Raw genomic sequence first — 12,549 nt, 5'->3', positions numbered from 1 at the left:
TTATAATTTAAAGTAAGAGACTAACCAGTAGGAGTTAAATAATGTGGAACACACATTTTGTAATTGTATGTGCAGAGTTCTCATCTTAATGGAAAAATAAGCTGTTGGAAGCATTTCACTTTACAGTCCTTCATATCCTGTCACTGCAGAGTGAATTCCACTGAGCACTATTACAGAATTTTAAGAGCCATGTGATGAGATGACCATGCTCAGACAAGAAAGGGGAAAATTCTCTGCAAAGAAAGCCAGGCAGATTACCTACCCTACCTCACAGAATCTGCTGTGCTTGCCAATTAAGGAGAGAGCTTCCAGCTGGGTTCATAAAGACACATGCTGAAGTGGGAAAAGGAAGCACCTCTTTGTACTTGTTCAGGGAGCTGTTTTTTTGTTTATCAGCTGTGAGCTGAGCTGAGACTTTGAGGTCCTGAACAAGGGGTAAGAGGACTAAAATAAGATTTCTGGCAAAATCTTCATTTTATTTCTCTTTTACTATTGTCTGCTGATGAAGACTGGAAGGGTTTGGGCTGGAGACTTAGGAGCCAGGAAAGCTGGTCTATGATTCAAGTAGTCCTAAGGAAAGAATGAAATGGATGTTTGAGGCTGAAGCTGAGGGGCCATAGCCATGCTGTTAGTGGAAGGTACAGGCTTCCCTATGTGTTAGCAGTGTCTCCAGGAAGGGTATATACACATGAGCAGCCCTGAAGCCATGGGCAAATGATTGTTTGTTTGCAAAGATCCAGTACTGAAGGGAAAGACATTTGTGTCTTCTGTTTAAATGGCTGCACATCCTGGAAGGGAAGGACTAAGCCAACCTACTAGCAGAAAGAGACTATAGATTAGTGAGAGAAACTGAGGTATTGGTGTACCTGTTAATGGAGAGGTAAGGTGACTCTGTATACCTAGCAAAGGATAATAGCAAAAATACTCCTACAGAGAGAGTCCAAGTAAAACAGAGAAGAAAACTTGAGAATTGCAGAGAGAAGTGACCCACACTATTGGTGGGCTTAGAGAGGCAGGTGAAAGAATATCTCTGATTGTCCATAATGGAGATGAGAGCCAAAGTGGGGGAGCGGAAAGGGTGGACAATAAAGCCTGAATACAGGAAATAGAAACCCTATTTAAAATTTTTTTTTACTTAATTGGATTATTGGAAGTGCAGTGAAGCTGGGGGTGCTGAGGATGATATGAAGCCACTTTTTGGAGTGAGTAGTTTTCTCACATCTTTTATCCATATTCTCATTCGGGATGGTGAATTCACCAGGTTCTCTCCATTCTGACACAGTGTAGTGCCTTTAAACCTCACTGTCAGCAGTGGGGATATTTACAAGGCACTGCTTTTACATTTGTATTCAGGATCTGCGTGTGCCCTGAACTGTCCCGCTCCCCGCTGGCTGATTCTCCCCTCCCCCCCTTCTGTCCTTTCCCCGCCCTGTCCCTGCAAGCCGATTCTCTCCCGATCTCTCCTGGCAAGCCTTGCTACCCCTGGAAGCCCTGCTTCCGCCAGCTGGTTCCTCCGGCCTCCCTGCAATCTCCCGCAGCCAGCCTCACTGCCCCTGCCAGCCGGTTCTCTCCCCCCCGCCCCCCACAATTTCCCTTAGCAAGCCCCACGGCTCCCACCCTCCCCCCCCCCCCGGCCAGCCCTGCTTCTGCCAGCTGGTTCCCCTCCCTATATCCCCCGGGCAGCTCCACTGCCCCGACCCTGCTTCCCTGCGGCCCATATCCAACTCCTCCTCCCTCTACAGCCAGCAATAAGAGCTCACCTGGTAACCCTCACTATGCCTCTGCCGGGAGCCTGAAACATATGGCTGCATCCGCCCAGCCCGGCTGAGGGTTTAGGGAACCCAGCGCTGAATGGGCAGTCTGGGAGCCTGGAACACCCTGGGAGCCACGCTGAGGCCCACTATTTTTTTCCCGCGGCCCATATTGGGCCGCAGCGAGTCCATAGTTTGAGAAATGCTGATTTAGATAATGGCATAACTAATATTCTTATAGGCTGTGTCTAGACTGGCCAGTTTTTCTGGAAAATCAGCCGCTTTTCCGGAAAGACTTGCCAGCTGTCTACACTGGCCGCTTGAATTTCCGCAAAAGCAAAAAGAAAAAAAATTCTTCCTACTGTAAGAAATCAGTGCTTCTTGTGGAAATACTATTCTGCTCCCGTTCAGGAAAAAGTCCCTTTTGTGCAAAAGGGCCAGTGTAGACAGCTCAGATTTGTTTTCCACAAAAAAGCCCCGATCGCGAAAATGGCCATCGGGGCTATTTTGTGGAAACGCGCGTCTAGATTGGCACAGACGCTTTTCCGCAAAAAGTGCTTTTGTGGAAGGGCGTCCGTGCCAATCTAGATACTCTGTTCCAAAAATGCTTTTAACAGAAAACTTTTCCGTTAAAAGCATTTCCAGAAAATCATGCCAATCTAGATGCAGCCATAAAGTTTGCAGATGATACCAAACTGGGAGGAGTTGCAAGTGTTTTGGAGGATAAGATTATAATTTAGAATGATCTTGAGAAATGGTCTGAGCTAAGTAGGATGACATTCAATGAGGACAAATGAAAAGTACTCCTCTTAGGGAGAACAATCAGTTTCACACATGCAAAATGGGAAATTACTGTCTAGGAAGGAGTACTGCAGAAAAGGATCTAGGGGTCATAAAGACTGTAAGCTAAATATGAGTAAACAGTGTGACACTGTTGCAAAAAAAGCAAACATCATTCTTGATTGTATTAACAAGAATGTTGTAAACAAGATATGAGAAGTAATTCTTCCACTGTACTCTTCACTGATTAGGCTTCAAATGAAATAGTTTTCTAGTTCTGGACACTACATTTTAGGACAGATGTGGGCAAATTGAAGGAAGTCCAGAGAAGAGCTTCAAATATGATTAAAGGTCTAGAGAACATGACATTGAAGGAAGATTGAAATAATTGGTTTTGTTTAATCTGGAAAAGAGGAGACTGAGAGGGGACATAACAGCTTCCAATTACCTGAAAGGTTGGTGAAAGGAGAGGGAGAAAATTATTCTCCTTAGCCTCTGATGACAGGACAAGGAGCAATGGTCTCAAATTGCAGCAAGGGAGGTTTAGGTTGGACATTAGGAAAATCTTTTTGTCAGGGTGGATAAGCACGGGAATGAATTTCCCTTGGGAGTTGTGGAATCTCTGCCATTGGATCTTTTTTAAGAGCAGGTTAGACAAACACCTGTCAGGTATGGTCTATATCAGTGGTCTTAACCTTACTGCAGCCTACACCCCTTTGGTTCTCAAAATATGTTCTTGCACCCCTTATTAAAAATCATTGAAGTAGGTCAGTTCTTTAAACCTAAGAGATATCATAAAAATCTGGCATGTCTTGCACCCCCAGAAAGGGCATCTCGCACCCCCAGGGGTGCGTGCACCCCAGGTTAAGAACCACTGGTCTAGATGGTGCTTGGTCCTGCTGTGAATGCAGGGAACTGGACTTGACCTCCTAAGGTCCTTCTCAGTTCTTCTATTCTATTCTATGTTTAGATTGGACATTAGGAAAAACTTCCTAGCTGTTAGGGTAGTTAAGGACTAGAACAAATTACCTTATCAGGTTGTAGAATGAGATTAGACATTCCCTATCTAGCTAGTACTTCATCCTTCCTTGTGCCAGGGACTGTACTAGTTGCGCTACCGAGGTCTTTTCCAGTCCTGAACTTACATAAATCTGTGATCAGAGTTAAATAAGTCATTAACAATGTTCACTCGTATTATGGAAAACAAATCTGGATTGAAAAGTGTCGACAGAGTTCTGATACGCAAAACAACACTGGTCACCAATAAACAATCTGAAGATGGGAGATGGGATGATTGATATATAAGCCTTGGTGATTCAGGTGAGCTCTTATCATTTGTACATATGCTTGCTTTTTATGGGGGATATTGCAAAAATGAGTCCAGAGTGTCAAGTGTCAAGACTTGAAACTTGGTGGAACTAATGCCTGAACTAATGGAACAAAGAAGGTTTAGGGAAGTAAAGTAGGCAAAAGACAAAATGGAGAAAGAGGCTGCATGATTTGGGATCTCAAAAGCAAGGGCAAGTAGCTTGTACTCCATGCTTTGTGCCAACTCGAATAAATGACAGAACTGGGAGATGGGGAAGTGGATGGCATGACAGCTGAAGTGTGGCAAATGGCAGAAGCATTTTGAACAGATAGGATGGGGTGATTTTAGTATCAAAAGGGTCTGAGTGGAGACATTTGCAAGATATTTAGTTAGAGACGAGTGCCATTGGGACAGAAGAAAAGGGGAAGAATAGCATTGTGAAGGAAGAATTTTTTTCATATCCTGAATGTGGGGTGATTGAAAAGGGAAAGGAGAACTTGGAGATAGTTGCTTGTTATGAGCCTACATGAAGGAAGAAGGTGGTATATTGACATTGGAAAAGGTTCAGAAAATGGCAACAAAAATGAATAGGGGTTTGGAACGGGTGTCATATGAAGAGAGATTTAAAAGACTGGGATTTTTCAGCTTAGAAAAGAGGAGACTAAGGGGGAGGGGAGATATAATAGAGATCTAAAAATCATGACTGGCATGGAAAAAGTGAATAAGGAAAAGTTGTTTATGTATTCCCACAATATAAAACCTAGGGGTTACCAAATTAATTAATAGGCAGCAGGTTTAAAACAAACAAAGGAAGTTTTTCTTCACTCAGTGCATAGTCAACCTCTGGAACTCCTTGCCAGAAAATGTGGTAAAGACTAGGACTTTAACAGGGTTCAAAAAAGAGATAGATTCATGGAGGTTGGATCTGTCAATGGCTATTAACCAGGATAGATAGGAAAAGTGTCCCTAGCCTTTGTTTATCTGGAAATGGATCACATGAGGATTACTTGTTGTGTTCCCTCCTCCTGGGGCATCTGGTATTGGCCACTGCCGGCAGACAGGATACTGGGCTAGATGGACCTTTGGCCTGACCCAGTATGGCCGTTCTTTTGTTCTTATTCTATGAATAGTTAATGAGACAACGGTAGCAGAAAGGATTTGGCATGAAAGTTCATGAGATTATTAATTGAGCTTGATATGATGGCAAGACAGATTTCAAAATGGAGAAATAATTCTCAGAGTGATTGTTAAATTCATCTGAATTGATGAAGTCACCCAAGGATAACATGCGAAGAGAGCCAAGCGAGGTGGATTCCAATAGAGGCAGGGCGAGGAAGAGACTCTCAGAAGATGGTGAAAGAAAAGCTTCAGATGTAGGAGAAATGGAAGCCAGTGATGCGCAGGATGTCAAGCAGGAAGGTGCAGTTGACCATAGCAAAAGCCACACAATGATCTAGGAGTCAAGGAGGATCGAATGTCGGCTTTGAGACATAGTCAGGCATTTAACTGGAGACTTTCGTGACAGAAGAGAAGCCAGATACTGGATCAATTATCTAGGAATGAGTGGGGATAAGGAAGTTATTACAGTGGCTTTTTTGTTATGTACAATTGATACATTTCTGTTTAAAACAATACAAGTTTTATTCTGATACCTAGGAATGTGTGTGTCTCGATTAGAACATGAAGATCTGTTAAATATTAGTGCACACATCTTATGTCTTCAATAGAAGCCCAAAAATTATCAGGGCTTCTTTCTCCTCCTTTTTTAAACAAAGGGCCTTTGAAGAGTGGACATCTTTTTAATGATAACTAACAATATTCAAAAGTTAATTTTAATTAAGGAATTGTATCACATAATACACATGTCAAACTAGCATTAGAATCTGCATTACCAATCTTCAATGGAGGGGGAAGCAATGGATTTGTATTCAGTTCTCTCTCATATATAGTTTATTCTTGCTGTACATATAGGCTACGTCTACACTGGCCCCTTTTCCGGAAGGGGCATGTTAATTTCACCTATCGTAGTAGGGAAATCCGCGGGGGATTTAAATATCCCCCGCGGCATTTAAATAAAAATGTCCGCCGCTTTTTTCCGGCTTTTAAAAAAGCCGGAAAAGAGCGTCTACACTGGCCCCGATCCTCCGGAAAAAGCGCCCTTTTCCGGAGGCTCTTATTCCTACTTTGAAGTCTCCTTTGAAGTAGGAATAAGAGCCTCCGGAAAAGGGCGCTTTTTCCGGAGGATCGGGGCCAGTGTAGACGCTCTTTTCCGGCTTTTTTAAAAGCCGGAAAAAAGCGGCGGACATTTTTATTTAAATGCCGCGGGGGATATTTAAATCCCCCGCGGATTTCCCTACTACGATAGGTGAAATTAACATGCCCCTTCCGGAAAAGGGGCCAGTGTAGACGAGCCCATAGTGTTCTGAGGAAAATTTGTTTTCTCCTTTCACCCCAGGGGAAAGGAATAACAAATCTAATGCTACAGAAAGTAGATACAAAATTTAATTAACAGAGTAATACACCAGGAGTATGTCTAGACTGCATCCCTCTGTCGGCAGAGGGATGCAGATTAGTCAGGTTGACATTGCAAATGAGGCAGGGATTTAAATATCCTGCACCTAATTTGCATAAAAATGGCCACAATTTTTACTGACTCAGCACTTTGTCGGCAAAAAGCAGCAGTCTAAAGGGGGATCTATGGAGAAAGAAAGCCTTTTTCGACAGATCCTATAAAGCTCCTTGCAGGAAAAAGTCTATTTTTATCCAAATTAGGCCCGGGATATTTAAATCCCAGCTTCATTTGCAATGTCTAGACATACCATAGAAGTGGCAAAATAAAAATGAGGCAGTAGAATGAAAGCTAAAATAGGGTAAAATCCTGAAGTCCTTGTCTGATACCCACTTTGCCCTAATTTTTCTTGGAAGCTTTGCCATCATTGCCTAGAATGAGGGCGTCTCCAGCCCTGAGTCAACCACTAGGGGTGGGGAAGGGCTGTACCATCCCCTCCGGATATGGTGCAGGTCTTGATAATAGGGGCAGGATTATGATCCTGCCCCTGAGCAGGAGCTGCAGCGATAGATGTTGGTGTTACGCCGTCTGAAGCGGAGATCCTGGATGTTTTCCTCCTCAGCCCACACCTCAATGGGCTTGTCTAGACTGCATTTGTCTCTCAAAAGAGGAATGCAAATGAAGCAGATCGAAAATTCAAATGAAGCACGGATTTGCAAATCTCACGCTTCATTTGCGTAATCGCGTTTAAGCACTTTTTCAAAAAAGGGTTTTTTGAAAAAGAACACGCAGTCTAGATGGGTTTCTTTAGGAAAAAACCCCACTTTTTTTTTTTTTAAAGGACCCATACTCCTGAAAAAATAAGGAATCTGGGTTGTTTTGAAAAAGGGCTTTTTTTTTTTTTCTTCAAAAGAACCCCGTCTAGATTGCGGGAGGAGGGGGGTGTTCAAAAAATCCTTTTTTGAAAAAGTGCTCTCATGCGATTATGCAAATGAAGTTCAAGATTTGCAAATCTGCACTTCATTTGAATTTTTGATCTGCTTCATTTGCATTCCTCTTTCGAGAGAGGAATGCAGTCTAGTCTAGACATAGCCTTTGAGGGCTAGGATGCCTGGCCCAGACCAAGATGGTGCACACCTCTTGCGCTGCCTGGCAGGTTCCTGGGAGCCATCAAAGTGCTCCCTGTGATGGGCAGGGGGTTCTTGGCGGGCTTGGGGGTCTGCCATGATGGCTAGATGTCGGGCACTGGCAGCTGCGGTGTGGCTGGAGTCTGAGGGCCAGCATCCCGGTAAATCTCGTTCCACAAGGGATAAGGGATGTCTTGAAAGAGCACATTATTTCAAAATTTGGTGCTGTGTAGATGTGCCATATTTCAAAATAGCCTATTTCAAAATTCAATAGAAATTTGCATGGTGCAAATTGCATGTGTTATTTTGAGTTTAGGGGTTTGTGTTTTTCTCAGGAATCTCTGGTACGTCTCATTTGATGAGGTAACCAGACCAGAACATATGTTTCTTCATTCTTCATTGACCTAAATAATGTTGCACAGATTTTGCAGATAACATCTCTTTAGCTCTTTTTTCCAAATCATTTTAGGCAGGGTGGTACCACAGCCTATTATGAAGATTGCTTGATTGTCCATTATAAGACTGTTACAATTTTATAAATATTGTACATATTGTATTTTATATAGTTTTAAAAGTTACAAACTAATATAATGTGGATGCTCCTCTAATAATTATTTAAGACATTTAGGCTACAATTTTCCATGCCAGTTGTCTGTTTTGGGCTGATTTTATCATTATGATTGTTTTTAAATTTCAGCCAAAATGGTTCAGCTATTTCTGACAATGAGTCTAGAGAAAATGCATTTTTTTTAATTTAAAAAAATTCTAGTAGACTGTTCTCTGGAAATCTCAAGCAGCCACATGCAGGGGCAGCAGGTTTGCGGAAAGTTTAGTGGTGCTCAGAATGCCCATAGCCTGTATCTGACCCCCATTCAAACTCTCTGGCTGCATCTAGACTGGCATGATTTTGCGGAAATACTTTTAACGGAAAAGTTTTTCCATTAAAAGTATTTCCGCAAAAGAGCGTCTAGATTGGCACAGTTGTTTTTGCGCAAAAAGTGCTTTCGTGCAAAAGCATCCGTGGCCAGTCTAGACATGATTTTGCACAAGAAAGCCCCGATCACCATTTTAGCCATCTGGGCTTTTTTGCGCGAAACAGTTCTTCCCTGTCTACACTGGCTCTCTTGTGCAAGTATTCTTGCGCAAGAGGGCTTTTTCCCGAGCGGGAGCGTGAAAGTATTTGCGCAAGAAGCACTGATTTTGTACATTACAAAGTCAGTGCTCTTGCGCAAATTCAAGCGGCCAGTGTAGACAGCTGGCAAGTTTTTGCCAGTCTAGACGCACCCTCTCTGTCCCCCAACCCACCTGTCTAAGTCTCTCTGAAAGACTTTGGGTGTGGGAGGGGAATGAGCTCTGGGAGTTTGGGTGCAGGCTATAGGCTGAAGTAGGGTATTGGGGGATTAGTTTGGGTGCAGAAGGAGTGAGAGGTGAGTTGTGTGTCAGCCTCCTGTTTGTAATCTGTCCTTTTCATGATGGCTTCTACACCCCCTTTGTTAGCCTCTTTAATTATAATGGTAACACACATAAACCAGCCAATTACACAAAGAGTGCGAAATTGACACTATTTCCTTGGGCTTGAACAAAGTAATTAACTGGATGTCTCATTATAAAGCCAGACTTCCCTGCATTTAACGTCTCATTTTTATGTCAAAAGCTAAGTATGGGACACTTCCAGCCCACTTAATTATCCTCAATAGCATCGGCACTACAATTGACAGATACCAGTTTTTCCTTTTTCTGTTATAAATTCTGGATTTCTGTTATTCCTTTCCAGCTCATCTAATGAAGTGGGTTTTGCCCAAGAAAGCTCATGATACTATATATATTTTTGTTAGTCTAAGGGTACATCCACACACCAGGACAACATCAAATTAAGATACGCAACTTCAGCTATGTTAATTACGTAGCTGAAGTCGAAGTACCTTAACTTGGCTTTTGGCACTGTCTATACTGCAGGAAGTCAAAGGGAGAACACCCTCCCTTCAACTTCACTTTCTCCTCATGACAGCAGGACTATTGGCATTGATCAAAGCACCCCTCTCAGTTCAAATTGGGTCTCTTAACTAGACCCACTAATTCAAACCCTGTAGTGCCTTTAACCCCTCCCCCTGGCCAGACCTGACCCCACTCCAGCCCCCCCTCCTGCCCACCTCTCTGTTGTCCCAGGCCCCACCCCACCCCAAGTTCAATGAGGTCCCCGGACCCGAAGCGGCACTTGCAGCTGCATCACATGCCCCTCACAACCCTAATCTCCCCTCCTCACTCCCCAATCTAGGTTCTCAGCCTCACTCCTCCCCAGTTACTTTTTGTTAAAATATACAAAATTTTCATTGTCCAACTCACAACTGTTGTTTTCATTGATTGTACAGGGAAGGGGGCGGGGAGGGGTTGTGGTGGGAAAAGGTACAGGAGGCAAGGAACAGACACATTGGGGAGTCCTTGGGGAGAATTACTGGGGTCCTTCAGAGAAAGTCTCCCTCAGGCCTCCCAAATGCGTAGCCCCTTCCGATGGTCCTGACAGATGGCAGCTGTCCGTGGCTGTTCGACGGCCCTTCCCTCCTTTCCCGAAGTCCGCTGCCCCCCACCCTTGGAGGAAGGCCTCCCCTTTGCTCTCCACTATGTTATGGAGAACACAACATGCCGTGACCACCTCGGGGATGTTGCCCTGCCCCACGTTGAGGCAGGTCAGGAGGCACCTGAACCTGTCTTTGAGGTGCCTGAAGGTGTATTCGACCTTTGTGCGGGCCCGGTTAAGATGCACATTCAATTGTTCACTGGTGGGGTCCAGGTGGCCAGTTTAGGGCTTCCCACACGAAAGTCCCGCTGGGGGAAGAATGTGCCAGCCTCCAGCTTGTGGCAGAGGGTAGAGTTACTGAATATGTGGGCAGCGTGTGCCCTGCCTGATCACCCAACAAAAATGTCCGTGAACTGTCCATGGTGGTTGACCAGGGCCTGCAGCACCATAGAAAAGTAGCACTTGTGGTTGATGAACTGGGCTGCTCTATGTTGAGGTGCACAGATCGGGATGTGGGTCCTATCAATCACTGCCCCGCAGCAAATCTGGCCACGACTGGGTCCTGGTCTCCCAGAAGGATGACCCTCTGCAGCAGGATGGAGTTGATGGTCCTTACAACCTGCTGGAGGAAATAAACACACAAAACAGAGAATGAGAGAGGGAGTGCCTGAGCCCTTGGGAGGTGCCTGCCCCTCTCCCATCTCCTCCCTCCCAAACACCCCAGCAGCCACCTCCTATGTGGCCACCCCCCCCAGCAGCAGGGCTGTGTGAGGGAGAGACGGCACAACCCCCTGGGAATGGGGCTTTCGTCCACCCTCACTCCACCCCCCACATGCCCCATATCCTATCCCCTTTTCCAGGACTCCCTCCCCACCCACAGGGACTGCAACCTGAGAGTGCCTTATGTTCATGAGGAGGGCCCCAACGGTGGACTTCCCCACGCCAAACTGGTGGCCCACCATCCAATAGCTATCTGGGTTGGGGAGCTTCCAGATGGCAATAGTGACCGGCTTCTCCAGGGGGATGGCGAGCTGCAAGTGGATGTCACATCTCCAGAGGGCAGGGGTGATCCAGGCACACAGCTCCAAGAAGGTGGCCTTCCACATGCAGAAGTTGTTGAGCCACTGCTGGTCATCCCACTGCTTCATTACCAGCTGGTCCCATCAGTTGGAACTGGTATTCAGCCTCCAAAAGTGTCTCTCGACTGTGAGGTGCAGGTGCAAGGGCATTGGTCCCACACCCAGGCAGAGGGTCTTACAGATGAACTCGGAGTTGAGCTGGGGCAGGATCATCAAGACGGTCTGTTCAAACTGCTGCAGAACCTGCAGCATGGCTGTGTCGGGCCATCGCATGCCCAGGTATCCAACAAAACTGGATTCAACAAATGTGGAGACAGCTGAGGTAGCTGTCCCAGTACACAGGACTGTGGACACACCACTGGTGGAGGAGGAGACAGTTCATGTTGGACACTGGCAGCTGGTTACTTCTGGCAGCAGGCAGTGCTCCACCCCTACTCCAAACCCTCCCATCGTGGTCCTAGGAAACCGTTATGCTCTTCTTGATACAGGAGATAAGGAATCACCCCCTACAACAGAGGAGGAAAAGCCTTGTACCCCCAAGGCTGGGAGGTCTGCTGCCACCACTGTGAATAGGAAACGTAGGGTAGTGGTGGTCGGAGACTCTCTTCTGAGGGGGACGGAGGCGCCTATCTGTCGCCCTGACATTTCATCTACGGTCTGCTGGGGGCCCGTATCCGAGATGCATTGTCGAGGATTATCTGGCCCTCTGACTACTACCCCATGCTACTCATCCATGTGGGCACTAATGATACTGCAAGGTGTGACACTGAGCGGATCAAGAGTGACTACAGGGCTCTGGAAGTATGGGTGAAGGATTTTAGAGTGCAGGTGGTATTCTCTTCGATCCTTCCTGTCAAAGGTACGGGCCCAGGCAGAGACAGGTGTATCCTGGAGGTGAACGCCTAGCTGCAAAGATAGTGTCGCTAGGAGGGCTTTGGCTTCCTTGACCACGGGATGCTATTTCAGAAAGGACTGCTAGGCAGAGATGGCATTCACCTTTTCAGGAAGGGGAAGACCATATTTGGATACAGACTGGCTAACCAAATGAGGAGGGCTTTAAACTAGGTTCAACTGGGACAGGTGACCAAAGCCCATGGGTAAGTGAAGAACATGGAGACCTGGGCGATGGGTCAGAAACAGGAGGGAGTGTGGGCTATAATAGTAGGGAGAAGGAGGGACAAGGCAGAATTGGGAGGCAAGATCAAATCAGTATCTTAGATGCCTATATACAAATGCAAGAAGTATGAGTAATAAGCAGGAAGAACTGGAAGTGCTAATAAATAAATAAATACAACTATGACATCGTTGGCATCACAGAGACTTGGTGGGGTAATACACACGATTGGAATATTGGTATCGAAGGATACAGATTACTCAGGATGGACAGGCGGGGAAAAAAGGGAGGAAGTGTTGCCTTATATATTAAAAATGTACACACTTGGACTGAGGTGGAGATGGACATAAGAAACATGCATGTTG

General features: G+C 45.4%; 1 protein-coding gene across 1 annotated transcript in view; it reads left to right on the top strand.

Annotated features, from left to right (window-relative positions):
• Positions 1-296: 296 nt before the first annotated feature.
• The window catches only part of MAPK10 (mitogen-activated protein kinase 10), a 261,308-nt gene continuing 249,055 nt past the window's right edge, over positions 297-12,549 (top strand). The window contains exon 1 of the mRNA XM_075929539.1: positions 297-435. The gene's annotated coding sequence lies outside the window, so the exon portion shown is untranslated. The remainder of the gene's footprint in view (positions 436-12,549) is intronic.

Source organism: Pelodiscus sinensis, chromosome 5 (genome assembly GCF_049634645.1).
Source record: "Pelodiscus sinensis isolate JC-2024 chromosome 5, ASM4963464v1, whole genome shotgun sequence".
Classification (NCBI taxonomy): domain Eukaryota; kingdom Metazoa; phylum Chordata; order Testudines; family Trionychidae; genus Pelodiscus; species Pelodiscus sinensis.
The sequence above is the reverse complement of the archived record's forward strand: the minus strand, read 5'-3'. Positions and strand labels throughout refer to the sequence as shown.